At 38.1% G+C, this 13,218-nt stretch overlaps 1 protein-coding gene across 1 annotated transcript in view; it reads left to right on the forward strand.

Annotated features, from left to right (window-relative positions):
• Mthfd2l (methylenetetrahydrofolate dehydrogenase (NADP+ dependent) 2 like) overlaps positions 1–13,218 on the forward strand; it is a 174,194-nt gene that overhangs the window by 127,104 nt on the left and 33,872 nt on the right.

Below are 13,218 nucleotides of genomic sequence, written 5' to 3' on the forward strand. Positions count from 1 at the left end.
GTTGCAGGACCAGGGAAGTAGAGGGAGATGAGGGCAGGGCCAGGACCAGAAGCGGTGCTCCTGGAGCCCAAGAAAGGGACTGAGTTTCTCTGGGTGAGAAGGATCAGGAAGCAGTATTGGTTCCCCAGGTGTCTGGGGCCCCAAGACTAGGAATGGTGCAGGGCCCAAACTAGGAATATAGAACGGCGGGAGGGATGGAAGGGTGAAGGAGGCTTAGGGAGTCCCGGCGCGGAGAGCTGCGCTATAGACTTACCCCAAGAGGTCTGAGGATAGTAGTGCAGGCTAGGAGCGAGAGTTTTAATTTTATGCAGCTGTTTTTCTTGAAGGACTTCTGTATAGACAGAAAGTGATAAGACTAAGTCAGAAGGGATGGAGAAATGCAGGCTGAATGAACAGCAGTAACAGGATGAAGACCACTGGGTTTGTGATGAGATTTAGAGGAATCTAAAAGAAAGACGAAGTCTTCACTTCTTTAGTTTTTGGTTTTGTTTCATCTTGTCCAAGGACTCTTTTAAGAGAAAAATTTTGGAACCCGAATATCTTTAGATGGGTCTTTAAAGCCATTAAAATTACAGGCTATCAAATGTTTGAAATTTTATCTATTTCCTAAGGCACTTACCAAGTGAACACTTTTGTTATCAAAACTCCCTTCTCATGTCTATAACCTCAGTAGTCAGGAGGCTTAGGTAGGAGGATTGCCATGAGTTTGAGACTAGGCTGGGCCACACAGAGTTTCAGGCCAGCCTAGGCCACATGTGATACTTTTTTCTATAAACGAGCAGGCAAGCAAACAAACAATGAAAACAAGCCAAGATCATGAGTTTAAGGCCAGCATGTATTACATAGTGAGTTTCAGGCCATCTTAGGCTGCATAGTGAGGCCCTATAAAATGGCTATTAGAATTTTTAATTATCCTTAATGAAGTTAAACCATTCCTAAAGATAACAGTTATATGAAATTGGCAATATTAGGTATTAACATATGTAAGAAGCCAGAGTGTGTAACAGAAGAGGATACTGTTAGGTTTAGACTTAGATAAGTCCAAAAGAGTTTTGAAGCAGTTCATTGGCAGTACTCCTGCCTCAGCTAGCCACAGCTTGGTTACTGGGACATCTTCGGTTAAAAACTTGACTAATTTGTAATGCCCCATGAACAATAGGCTTGGAAATATTTCACAGACAAACAAGACAGACCTAGAGAAGTGCACAAAATGTTTGGTTAAATGACCATTCTTCCAAAGAATTTTCTAATATTCAGGTTCAGAAGATCTTTCTGAATGTGAGTCTGAGCGTCAGTGTAACAAATGGATTTATATGTCTCACACCTGTCCCCATTCTATTAACTTCCTTTTATTGTATCCATGGAGATATAACCAAGAAATGACAATGTCGCAGATAATTGCTATTGTTAGTAAGTTGACTTCCACTAAGAATAAAAAATTTCTCAAATATTATTAGATAATTAAAATGTTCTAAAATGTTTTTTCATTCATAGAAGAAAATATAAATTCCAAATATAGGTCAATGAAAAGAAACAAATGCACAGTTAATGCAAGATTTATCACAGACAAATTAACAGTTCCCTGCTCCCATCAGCAGACTTAATAGCCACAGAGGCACTCCACAGGCTCAATAGCTAGAGGAACTCATGGCTTCTGAGATGTGATCCTATAATGTGACCAACATAAGTTCTTGATTAGATCATTGTGAATGCCTAAGGTTATAAAATGCTTGCTTTCCCAAGATGTTAGCAAGATGACTCTGAAGGTATGGTTGCTTCATCATGGGTGATATTTACTGTGACAGTCTCGGTTGCCATGGGTGATAGCTATAGTGACAGCCTCAGTTACCATGGGTGATAACTGCAGTGACAACCTTGGTTGCAGGGGTATGTAGAGCCAGTGCCAACCAGCATGCAAAAGTTGATTCTGAAATCTCTTCCCTATAGCACATTCAGTGATGCATGTGAGTAACTTGAAGACAGACATGGTAGGACTTTTACAACAAAAAGTATCAAAATCTGTAAATCAACACCCCATCTGAAATACCGTAGTAAGATCTTGGAGTGTAAGGGCAGAGTTCGGATATTTATGAGATGCTAGAGTTTGTTTTACATCAAATCTTTTAGCAGTTTTTTTTTAAGTTTTGTGACTCTCATATAGTATAGTTTAATCATATTTAGACCCTTCTCTTCTAACACTACCCCCTTACTTACTGCCACAGCCTGATTTAATATATTCTATTATATAGGTATTTTTTAATTTAATAACCACTTAATTAGAAGAAGCATTTCATTACAGCTTTAACATATTCAGTAACAATTTCCAGAGCAAGGATACATGTATTTTTTTAAACCCTACTGAGTTAAATTTGTGTCCCAAATAGCTGTCAGTATGGATTCCTCCTCTGGAGTCTTGTTAATCTACCCAGCATCACACCCTTAAGGAAAACTGACTCTCCCAGCAGCTATTGGTTGCCAACAGTTCCTCAGTGAGGATTGGAGCTTCTTACCCACTTCCCTCCTTCTATGCTGGGATTTTGTCTGGCTTGAACTTACATTGAACTTATGCATGCTGTCGCCATCGCATGAGTTCATATAAGTAACTGCCCAGCTGTCTGGAAAACTGTTTCCTTGTGGTCATCCAGCACCTCTGGCTCTTAAAATCTTTTTGTACCCTCTTCTCCAATGATCCCTGGACCAAGGTCAGAGGTGTCCTATTCAGGGATAAGCAGTCTGTAACGCTTATTCTCTGCATGTTGGACAGTTGAACGTCTCTGGGTTAGTCACCATCTACTGTATGAGGAAGCTTCTCTGGTGGGAGTTGAGAGATGTATAAATTTATGGGTGTGGCAATAAGTCATTAGGAATCAGGTTATACTATGTCCACTTAGCAGAATAATAGTAGTAGGCTTTCCAGTGTGGCCTGTGGCCTGTCTGGCCACAAGCTCTTAGACCTGATATCAGTGGCAGGTTTGGGCTCCATCTTGTGAAGTGGACCTGATGTCCAATCAGAAAGTTGTGACTTTAAAAAAAATATTTTATTATTTGTTAACAGAGAATAGGTTAGGGGTTTATTTACAGAAGAGTGGGTGCCCCATTTTTGACTGCATCATAAAGTCCACACTCAAATACAGATCCTATGACCTCCTGACAGCCGCACAAAATGGTAAGAGAGGTGCCTCTTGGTGTTCTTGGCTTATATATCCTCTGCCTCTCCCCCTACATGCAGCTAAGTTGACTGATTAGGTGGGAGGGGTAGCTGACTCCCCCCTCGACTCCTTGATGAGTATGGGAAGGAGGTGTGACTCTAGCTTGTTTTGTCTTTCTGGATCTGGGTGACCTGGGATGATTGTTTCCAATTCCATCCATTTACCTGAGAGGGTTTATGGTACCCCTGGTCATCAGCTTCAAAAGAATCTATTCCTGGCATTGGACTTTTAATTTGCTAGCATATGATGCCTAGTAGGGACAAATTCCCCCTTTTATAGAATAACTTCTTTTAATCTTTTTCTATATTGTATATGTATATGCTTTAAGAAGCTTATATGGTGATAGGTTTCCATATGACTTTTTCTAAATGCCTTTAGTGTTAGTTATCCCTCTCCTTATTCCTGCTCCTGCCCTGCCTTCCCATGTCTCACCCAATTTAACCCCTCTTACTAACCCTTTTCCCCTTTGTTTCATGGCGTTCTATCTCCCCTCCCATAAAGACCCCCTTTGGTGGCTAATAGTTTCTTGACCTCTGTGGTTTTTACAATTGAAGCATGTATATGTAAGGAATCAAAGCTAGCATTCACTTATGAAGGAGAACTTGCAACTTTTGTCTTTCTGGGTCTGGTTGTTTCCAGTTCCATCCGTTTACCTGAGAATTTCATAAGTTTATTTTTCTTAACAGCTGAATAATATTTTATTGTGCAGATGTAACATATTTCCATTATCCATTTATCAGTTGATGGACATTTAGGTTGTTACCAATCCTGGCTATTGTAATAGAGCAGCGATGAACATTGATGAACAGGTATCTCTGTAATAGGACATAGAGTCCTTTGGGTATATACCCAAGAATAGTGTGGCTGGATGTGGCCACCAGGGGGGCAGCCACAGGACTTGAATGGATTATCATGGAACTATAAAAAGACCAAGGGACTCGTGCAGTTTTGTTTCTTTACTCTTATTTCTTCACCCATGCACAGGTGCCAAAAGTGCAGACAACTCTGTTTTACATACTCATTAGAGTTACAGCTGAGTATTTATATAACAATGAATAATAATAAAGTGACTAGACTATAGTTGTTCAGTAAAACATGACAAGATAGCATTATCACAACAGTATGCTTTTTTGGGAGAACAAATGTCTCCTGACAAACTAGGGAGTACTGGCATTCCAGAGATATCTCCTCAGCAAGCATTCTTACATAAATTTTCTCATGAGACAAGGCTCTCCAGGCATACATGCTGAGGTTACAACTTAATTTACCAAGCATATTTTTAAAGCTATAGGAACACAATTTCACAGTTCCTACAGCTGGATAATGTGGCAGATCTACTAGCTTTTTGAGGAATCTCCACACTAATTTCCATAACGGCTGCACCAGTTTGCACTCCTACCTGCAGTAGGTGAGACTTCTCCATTCCCCACATCCTCACAGCATTTATGGTTTTTTGTTTTTTGGATCTTAGCCATTCTGACTTGGGTAAGATGAAACCTCAAAGTGGTTTTCATTTACATTTTCCTGATAACTAAAGATGTTAAACTTTAAAAAAATTCTTCCATTTGAGTTTCATCTTTTGAGAACTCTCTTTTCAGCTCCTTGCCCCAATATTCAATTGTTTTTCTGATATTTAATTTTTACGCTAAACTGGTTTTGATCACTGATGGTGTGGTATGATTCTTTGAGGCATCAAATCCTATTTTCTAATCAAATCAATCAGTCTGAGGAGTTGAAACCATTAATATTGAGGGTTATTATTCACCAACGTTTATTAATTCCTATTATGTTAGTGTTGTAGTTTTGCTTTCTTAGACATCTTTTGGTTCACTGTTCTGGAATTATTTATTCTTTGTGCCTATTTCAGACTGCTCAATCTTCTGTCAGACCAAAGTATTCCACCAAGTATTCTCTGTGGCACTAACTTCATGGATTTCAATTTCTTAAGTCTGTACTTTGTCATGGAAAGTTTTTCTTTCTCCGTCAGTTACAGCTGATAGTTTTGCTGAATCTCTGTTATTTCACATGTAGGGCATTGGTCCAAGCCCATCTGGCTTTCGTAGTCTCCGTTGAGAAGTCAGCTGCTTTTCTGATAAGTCTGCTTTATTTGTGACTTGATCTTTTCGCCTAGTTTTCAATACATTTTCTTCATTCTGTGTTGTGACTGTTTGATGTGTAGAGTTTCTATTCTGGTTCTGTCTACTTGGAGTTCTGTAGGTTCTTGTGCCTTGATGGGGATCTCTTTCCTAAGATTTAGGAAGTTTTCTTTTATGATTTTTTTAAAATAAAATGTTTTCTGTGCCTTTGGCCTCAGTTTCTTGTCCTTCTATCCTCATGATTCATAGGTCTGGCCTTTTTCTGGCATCCCAGGGGTCTTGCATTTTCTGTTCCTGTGTTCTTTTAGATTTTACATCTTCTTTGATCTTCAAGATCTGGTATTCTCTGTTCCATTTCCTTCAGTTCCTTTTTGTTCCTGTCCTTTGAATTTTTTGTTTGAGTTCCTGAGTTTTTTATTTCAAGTTTTATTTCAGTTTGACTTTTCTTCAGAGATTCTATTTCTTTATTGAATTCTAATTTCATGTTTGAATTGCTTTAGGTATTTCATTCAATTGTTTGTGTTTTAAAAGTCTTCATTCAGTCTTTTATTCACATCTTCTCTTAGTCCTTGAACATATATATATATGTTACATATATATATATATATATAAATGCTATTTGAAATAGTTGTCTTGTGCATTGGCTAGGTTGCCTTTCTCAGGAAACATTACGATGGGTGTGCCAATTTCTGGAAGAGACATATTATCTTGGTGATTCATGTTGCTTGTGTTTTTACAGTGAGACCTAGGCATCTGGACTTATGTCAGTTGTGGTATTTTTTGGTATGGGTAGGTGATCTCATCTTTGTTGAATGACTCCTCATGGTCCTAGGATGGCAGAGTTGGCTACTGTGTGAGCACACTGGCTGACAGTTCTGGTTGGGGGAGATTGCAGTTCTGGGGCATTGCAGGGATCCTACTGACCAGAATAAGCTCAAGAGCTGAAGTGGAAGGGCTTTTATTTATCAAATATTTTAATATGAGGACTTGTTTAAAACTGAGTAAGGATCAAGTGATCATTATATAAATTTTAGGGCAGTTGAGAGGCTCAGCAGATGATTTTCCACTAAGCCTGACAACCTGAGTTCAGTTTCCAGGACCCACATGATAGAAAGAGAGTTGTCCTCTGACCTTCATATGCACACCATGCTATGCATGTGCACATACCCACACCTGCAGCCCCACATACATATTAAATAAATAAATGTAAGAAGAAGAACGTTTAGATTAATGCATACTACAGAAGAGGGTTTTGAAGCATGAGTTTCTGAATCTTAAAGAATGAACAGTCTGGAAGAAGCCAGAGCCGTCTGCGTCCCTATTCCCTATTGGCAATTTGGGTAACCCCTTCAGAGAATGGCATGATAAGAATAGGAGGTAGGAATTGGCTAGGAAGTTAGGGTAAAAAGACCCCAAAGAAAAGTAGCCAGTGTCTTGGATAAAAGCCAAAATGTCCTTGGGTCTGTTAGCAACATACTCTGTTCCAAAGACCAAAAATGTCAAAAGTATTTGGGAGCTCTTATCTAATCCTTAAAAGATTTTAGGGTTACCTCTTCAGAGGGGAGAATGTTAAAGTAGCCAAAATCCCCATAAAAATAAATAAATGAAAGAAGAAACAAAAAGAAAAAGAAAAAAGTGATGGTGAGATATAGGAGGTATTGGAAGGGAGGGAGTGGGCATGGATTTGATCAAAACACCTTATATGCATGCATGAAATTCTCAATAGAGTTTTTGTAAAAGTTAAGAAAAGAATGAACAGTCATTTGACACTATTCATTGAAAAGTGATATGGTGTGATATTGAGTTTTTGAATAAATGTCAAGACAAGATCACTTTCAGCTTTTATTTTTCTGAAAAAGGCTTTTGGAGATACTAAAGTCATGTTGAGAAAGACAGTGGAATAATAAACTCATTCTAATATGAACATTAGACTCTGTGTGTAGATGGTTTCATATATACTGTTTATGTCTTCAAATTATATAAGAACCAAGAATAGGTTTTCACAGAACTGTAACAGAAAAAAATACTGGAATTGTTCACTTGGAATTAGTCATTTTCAACATTAACCCAAAGCAAAAATAGCTAAATAGCTAAATAAATAAATAATTCTGACTTCACATCCTAATGGTATATGTCTTTTCATTACCAAGCATTTAAACAGCTTTTAATGCAATTTCACTTTCATTAAGTGATAAGAACTTATGCTTCATTTCTTTTTTATTTTGGGAAGATCATCACATCATGTCTAAGAAATTTCAATGTCTTTAAAAATGCAGTTATTGAAAAACACTTTTATTCCCAACAGTGCAAATAGACAACATAGTATCAATATATCTGGAATAGTGATTTTGTATGTCTGTCATAATTTCAACCATAAAATGCCAGTTGTGTTAGTTCACTTACCATCACACTAACAAACTACCTGAGATAACAGGTTAGAAGATGATTTTGGATCCTGTTGTCTGAGGTTTTGGTCCATTGGCTCCACTCTTTGGGGACTGTGGTGCGAGAACACATCATAGTGTGTAAAAGAAAGTACTCACCTTATCACAGCCAGGAGACAGAGAGAAGGGACTAGAGTCCTGATACTCCTTTAAAGGGTATGCCTCAAAGGCCTAACTGCCTTTTATTAAGCCTTACTTCCTAAACTTTCTGTCATCTTCCAATAGTACCACAGGCTGGCAACCAAACCATTAGTCCAAGGGTTTTGAGGGGTCATTTAAAATCTAAACCATAACACTAATTTTTTATGCTATTGCTTTCTTTTCTCAAGTACAAAATTGTGTCAGACATCTTCGAAAGATCAGAAATGAATTAGTTGGGAAAAGGAAGAAAATATCTTTCTCTTGAAAATTTGGAAAGGCAAAGCAAACATTTAACTGGTAGGATTGGAAGCTATCACAGATACAAAGGCTCTTAAATAGAGTAGAAGCTTAAGTACCAGCTGCTGTGGCAGTCTCAGTGCCATGGACAACTGATAAACAAAAGGAGCCTGGATATTTTTATAAGCTGTGTGAATTGGATGAGACCGAATGCTCATGGGAATGAAGCAAAGCAGCTTTGTGGCTCACAGAAAGGCACTGAGCATGAACAGAAGTTCAGGGCTTGGCAGGCCAGTCCCCCAAGGCTCAGTCCCTCCAGAAGGACAGTCATTTATGTTCATACTCTGTGTTGCATACAGCTGAAGGGCCCCAAAAGCACCCCATCCTATTTGTATTCTCCAGGTGCCACTTGGATTGCTGAGCACTATAGAGCATTCTATTATAAGAGAGGCAAAGACACACCTTGAGCTATTTCAGATATTGCTTCATTATCTAGGAATGCCCCCTTCTTAGCGCTTATCTATTTCTATTGAAGAGTGAAGATAGTATAATATTTCTCTCTGTGGCGTGTTTTATTGTTGATGAAATCTTTATCTTGAGCTCAATTCTACCCCTTCCTTTGTTTCCCTTCTTTCTTTCATTCTTTTGTCTGATATAGAGAGCAATTCTACCCCTTATTCAATGTAACATTGAAAAAGTGCTGACAACCATGTCACTGTAGCTCGTTTGTCTTTAGGTTTTGCTGTTACTTCTTTTCTGAGTCAAGCAGTCTGAGTTTACTCGGTCACTTTCCTACTTTAGAGATATTTAATCTGATTAGTAGGTTATGGGTGTTCTATGATTGATTCTTTACTGCTATGAACTATATGCTAAGGTTCAAAGCAAGGTAGGAGGTTTACAAGTAGGAAGATTATAAATCAATATACTGCTTCCTTCATTAAGAAAATTTTGCTGTAAAAATAGAGCCAACTGAATTAAAATATTTAGGAAACTAGTAATTTTACATTGTAGTACCAATTTCTTTTATTCCGTTTCAGACTGATAATAGAGTTGAAGCAAATAGTTGAACAGTTGGCATCATTTCAAAACTCATTCTAACCATTCTTCTCAGACCTCAGCATCTTGTACTTTGGTTTGCAACCCCATGTGGGGTCATGTAACTGATGTGGGAATTGTGAAACTTTTGGCAACAGTAAAAGGTTTCTGAAGGTGCAGAAGACGATTCAAAATCAACGTGTAATGAATGAACCTGAGTGGTTTGGGGAGCATTCCACTGAATTGGATTGTACAGCTTCCCTGCAACCATTGTTTCAAGCACAGTATGCACTGTTTGCATCATACATCCCATCTTGTCATGCAATGCCAGTGAGCACTGCCTGAAACACCTCAACTCAGACTGGACATTATTACATGTTATGAACTGCAATGTTTTTACTGTACATATAAATTTTTCTGCTCTTACAGAAACACAGTGGTAGCCTGGAGATGTAGCTCAGTTGAAAGGGTGTTTAACTAGCATACACAAGGCCCTGGGCTCAATCCCCAGCACTGCATAAACAAGGCCTGATTGTGCAAACCTGTAATCCCATAATTTGGAAAGTAGAAGCGCAAGGATCAGGATTTCAAGGCCAGCCTTGGCTATATAGTGAGTTTGAGACCAATCTGGGGTACATAAGGAAGGGAAGAAGGAAAGAAGGGAGGGAGGGTGGAGAGCAACATAATGACTAATTACAGAAAACAAAACTTTTAATATTTTCCAGCATGTGTGAAATTAGTATATCTTTGGATTATATTGTGTTAGAATGCTTGATTTTTTGAAAATGTTATTTGAGTTATTGACTTAAGTTTTATAAAAATTACTAAATAAACTTTGATTTGGGATTAGGACAGGATTTCCATCAATTTCTGAAATGATCCTAAGCATACTTCTTCAATTTTTGTACTAGGTATTTATGTGAGGTGCTATTCTTAGCACTATTAAGTGTAAAATCAAAATATTGGCCAAATATGAAAAACATTAAAGATGATTATGTTCTAAAGTATCAAATAGTCAGCTAAGATACAATTTTATGTATGAATAGCAAGTGCATCCATCTCAGTATGCAAATTGGTTTTCATCTTTAATAATGGAAAAATCATATGTATACCAAAAACTTTGGGAGTGGTGCTGCACATCTTTAATCCAAGCACTTGGGAGGCAGAGGCAGGCAGATCTCTGTGAGATTGAGGCTAGTATGTTCTACATAGCCAACTGGGGCTACAGGGAGACCCTGTCTCAAAAAGATCCAAAGAATAGATTTCTTTATGATTTATAGCAATATTTGAATTATTTATCTGTGTCATATCTGTATACTCATGATCATATAAAAATTTCTCAGGCAAAAGGGGATCATGAGTGGAAAGAGTTTGAGCAGCCCTGCTCTGAACTGGCCTTTGAATACAAACAACGTTTCCATAGAGAATTTACTAAAACTCATAGTGGAAAATATTGCACCATTGTATGAGAAATTGTTCTTCATTTTTAGTGAATTTCTAACTATGTACAGCACCTGTTGAAAAGTGTTCATTTCATTTCAAAAGTCTTCTTGGTGCTTAGAATACATCATTCTGCCTATTCTATCCAATTTCATATCATTTGCCAATATGGCCCATTCAACTATCGATATATTAAAACATCTCAAAGCTCAGTCACCTCAGCACATTTTGTACAAACTGTGTGTAGAGTCTGTCATTCAGCTGGTCACTTGTGGTGGCTTTGACCCATCTCAGCCACTCTTATTGGGACTGCTCAAGAATCTACCCCAGTTGATATTTGGCTGCAAGCTGATCAGTGTGGGATCACTTCAGCCGAATGACTCATTCCATTCACAAAACTTGCATGTTCCATTAGGCTAGCTTGAGCTTGTTCTCACGACTATGTCAGGGTTCCAGGAAACTAGGAAGCATGCAAGATCTATGTAAGGATCAGCCCCACCCCTGGCACCAAGAGAAGTAGAATAGAATGGAAACTAAATCAAGAGAACAAAGAAAATAAGCATCATAATACCAGTGTGTGCTTCCAAAGTCGATTTAAATGATCAAGGTGGCACTGACAAATGCTTTAGATAGAAGACTTCAATAGACATCAGTGAGGTTGTTCTAGACACACTGATCAACAGTTCTAGAATATATTTAAACAGCTATGACTCCTAGAATAGATACTGTCATCCAACTCACATATACTCACAATTAGCAAGGGTCTAGAGGAAAATTTCAACAGATTTGATGCTGCGATTTCCAAGTTGCTTCCACTCCACTCTGCAACAGCAGGAGCCCAGCTCATACCCATAACTATGGTATACAAAATGTCATTTTAGAAAAACGACATCAATGTTTTTCCATTTAAAATACAGCTCATATTTCCTTGTGTTCTGGAAATTGTGGCTTTTGCTCAATGCCAATCTTATGTTGTCTGAGGCTCCATTGTACTTACACATAGTTTGAATCTTGGCTTAATTTAGCACAATAGATAGATTTTAGTAATTATCTCACAAATGTTTTCATTTGAAGAAATTTACTGTAGCTGTCTTCTTTTCCTATTGGATGCTAAGAAGAAACAAAATTTAATGACCGTCTTTAGAGACCGTGATAAATCTGGTCAGTGTCTACATTAGACTTGATAAAGAAGAATGAATTTTATAGCATATGCTTGGAATCCAAGGGAAATACATCTCAAATTGCTGAAGGCTCTTTAATCATATTATTATGCAACCAGGAACCTATATGTGTGGTTGTTACATTTGTATTGGCTCTGAAATTTCCATGTATATAAAAGGCTTTAAAAGCTTAACTAATTTTAAAAAACTATGTCACAAGGTGACATTTCAGCTATGTGGAATGCTTAGATGAGGACTTGGGATGTTGGAAGGCCTCTAGCAGCAGAACAGGTAGGCTTTTCCCACAAGGGACATGGAAACTGAATGTGAATACATCACCTATCAGACAGTGTCCACAAGAGACGTGGCACAGCAAAGATGAACACAGATTTTGATCCAATGCCTACTGAGAACTCTTGAACCTGAATGAGCTCTGTAATTTCTGGACTAAAACAATATGAAAGAAGTTAAAAAGCTAATCTAGGGATTCCAGACATTAGAGACTGGCAAATTCTACATTCTATCTCATGCTTAGAAGTCAGCTGCCATGCTTGAGAATCACAAGCTACAGGGAGAGTGCACACAGTGCTTTAGTGAAAGTCCTCGGGAACTCCTAATCAGCTGTAAGTATCAGCCCAAGCATGTGAGTGAGCCACTTCAGATCCAGACTAGTCATGTCTTCAGGTGACTCCAGTTAGGAGTCCAGTCTGACTCTAATTACATGAACAATCTAAGCCAGATGTGTCCAGCAGAGCTAATCTAGGGATTTTAGCCTTGAGAGTCAACACGCAGAACATGAGACATACTGATAAATTGTTTTAATCCAATGCTTAGAACTAGCTTAGTAAACATTTCATTTTGTAAACTGAGACATTAGCCAGTGTCAACCAGTACTGTTGTACTTGAAACGGAATTTGAAAATTGTTATAAATAACAATGGCTTGATGTCTTTATTGATCTGTCCTTCCAAACAGAATGGAGTAAGAGTGAGGACAGCTTACTATAATTTACATCCTTTAGATCTGATGTAGACATGAGGAATCAGAGGAGCTAAGAAAACATTAGAAGTCCTTCTGTTTGGAGTTGATCAGATCCTATGGAAGGCCACTCTACAGCCTACCACACCCTGGAGGATAAGATTTTGATTGTCTTTTTTACTTCCTTCCCTCCCTTTACTTCTTGTCTCACTTCCAATTTCCAAGTTTCCTTCACTACACTCAACAGCAGGAGTCCATCTCCTGTCCACAACTATGTTATACAAAAGGATGCTGCTCAAACAGGCATCTGCATGGAGTGGTTAGGTAAGCAGTCTCTGAGTTGAGGGCAGCTTCAAGCTGGATTTTATCCACAAAAGCCCAGAAAACTACCAGAATCATCTTTGTTCTTCTATCTGATAAGAAATAAATAGAGTGAAGTTGGTCTTTTGCTAATAAACTATATACTTTATATATATATA

Source organism: Nannospalax galili, unplaced genomic scaffold (assembly GCF_000622305.1).
Source record: "Nannospalax galili isolate Female #2095 unplaced genomic scaffold, S.galili_v1.0 scaffold800, whole genome shotgun sequence".
Classification (NCBI taxonomy): domain Eukaryota; kingdom Metazoa; phylum Chordata; class Mammalia; order Rodentia; family Spalacidae; genus Nannospalax; species Nannospalax galili.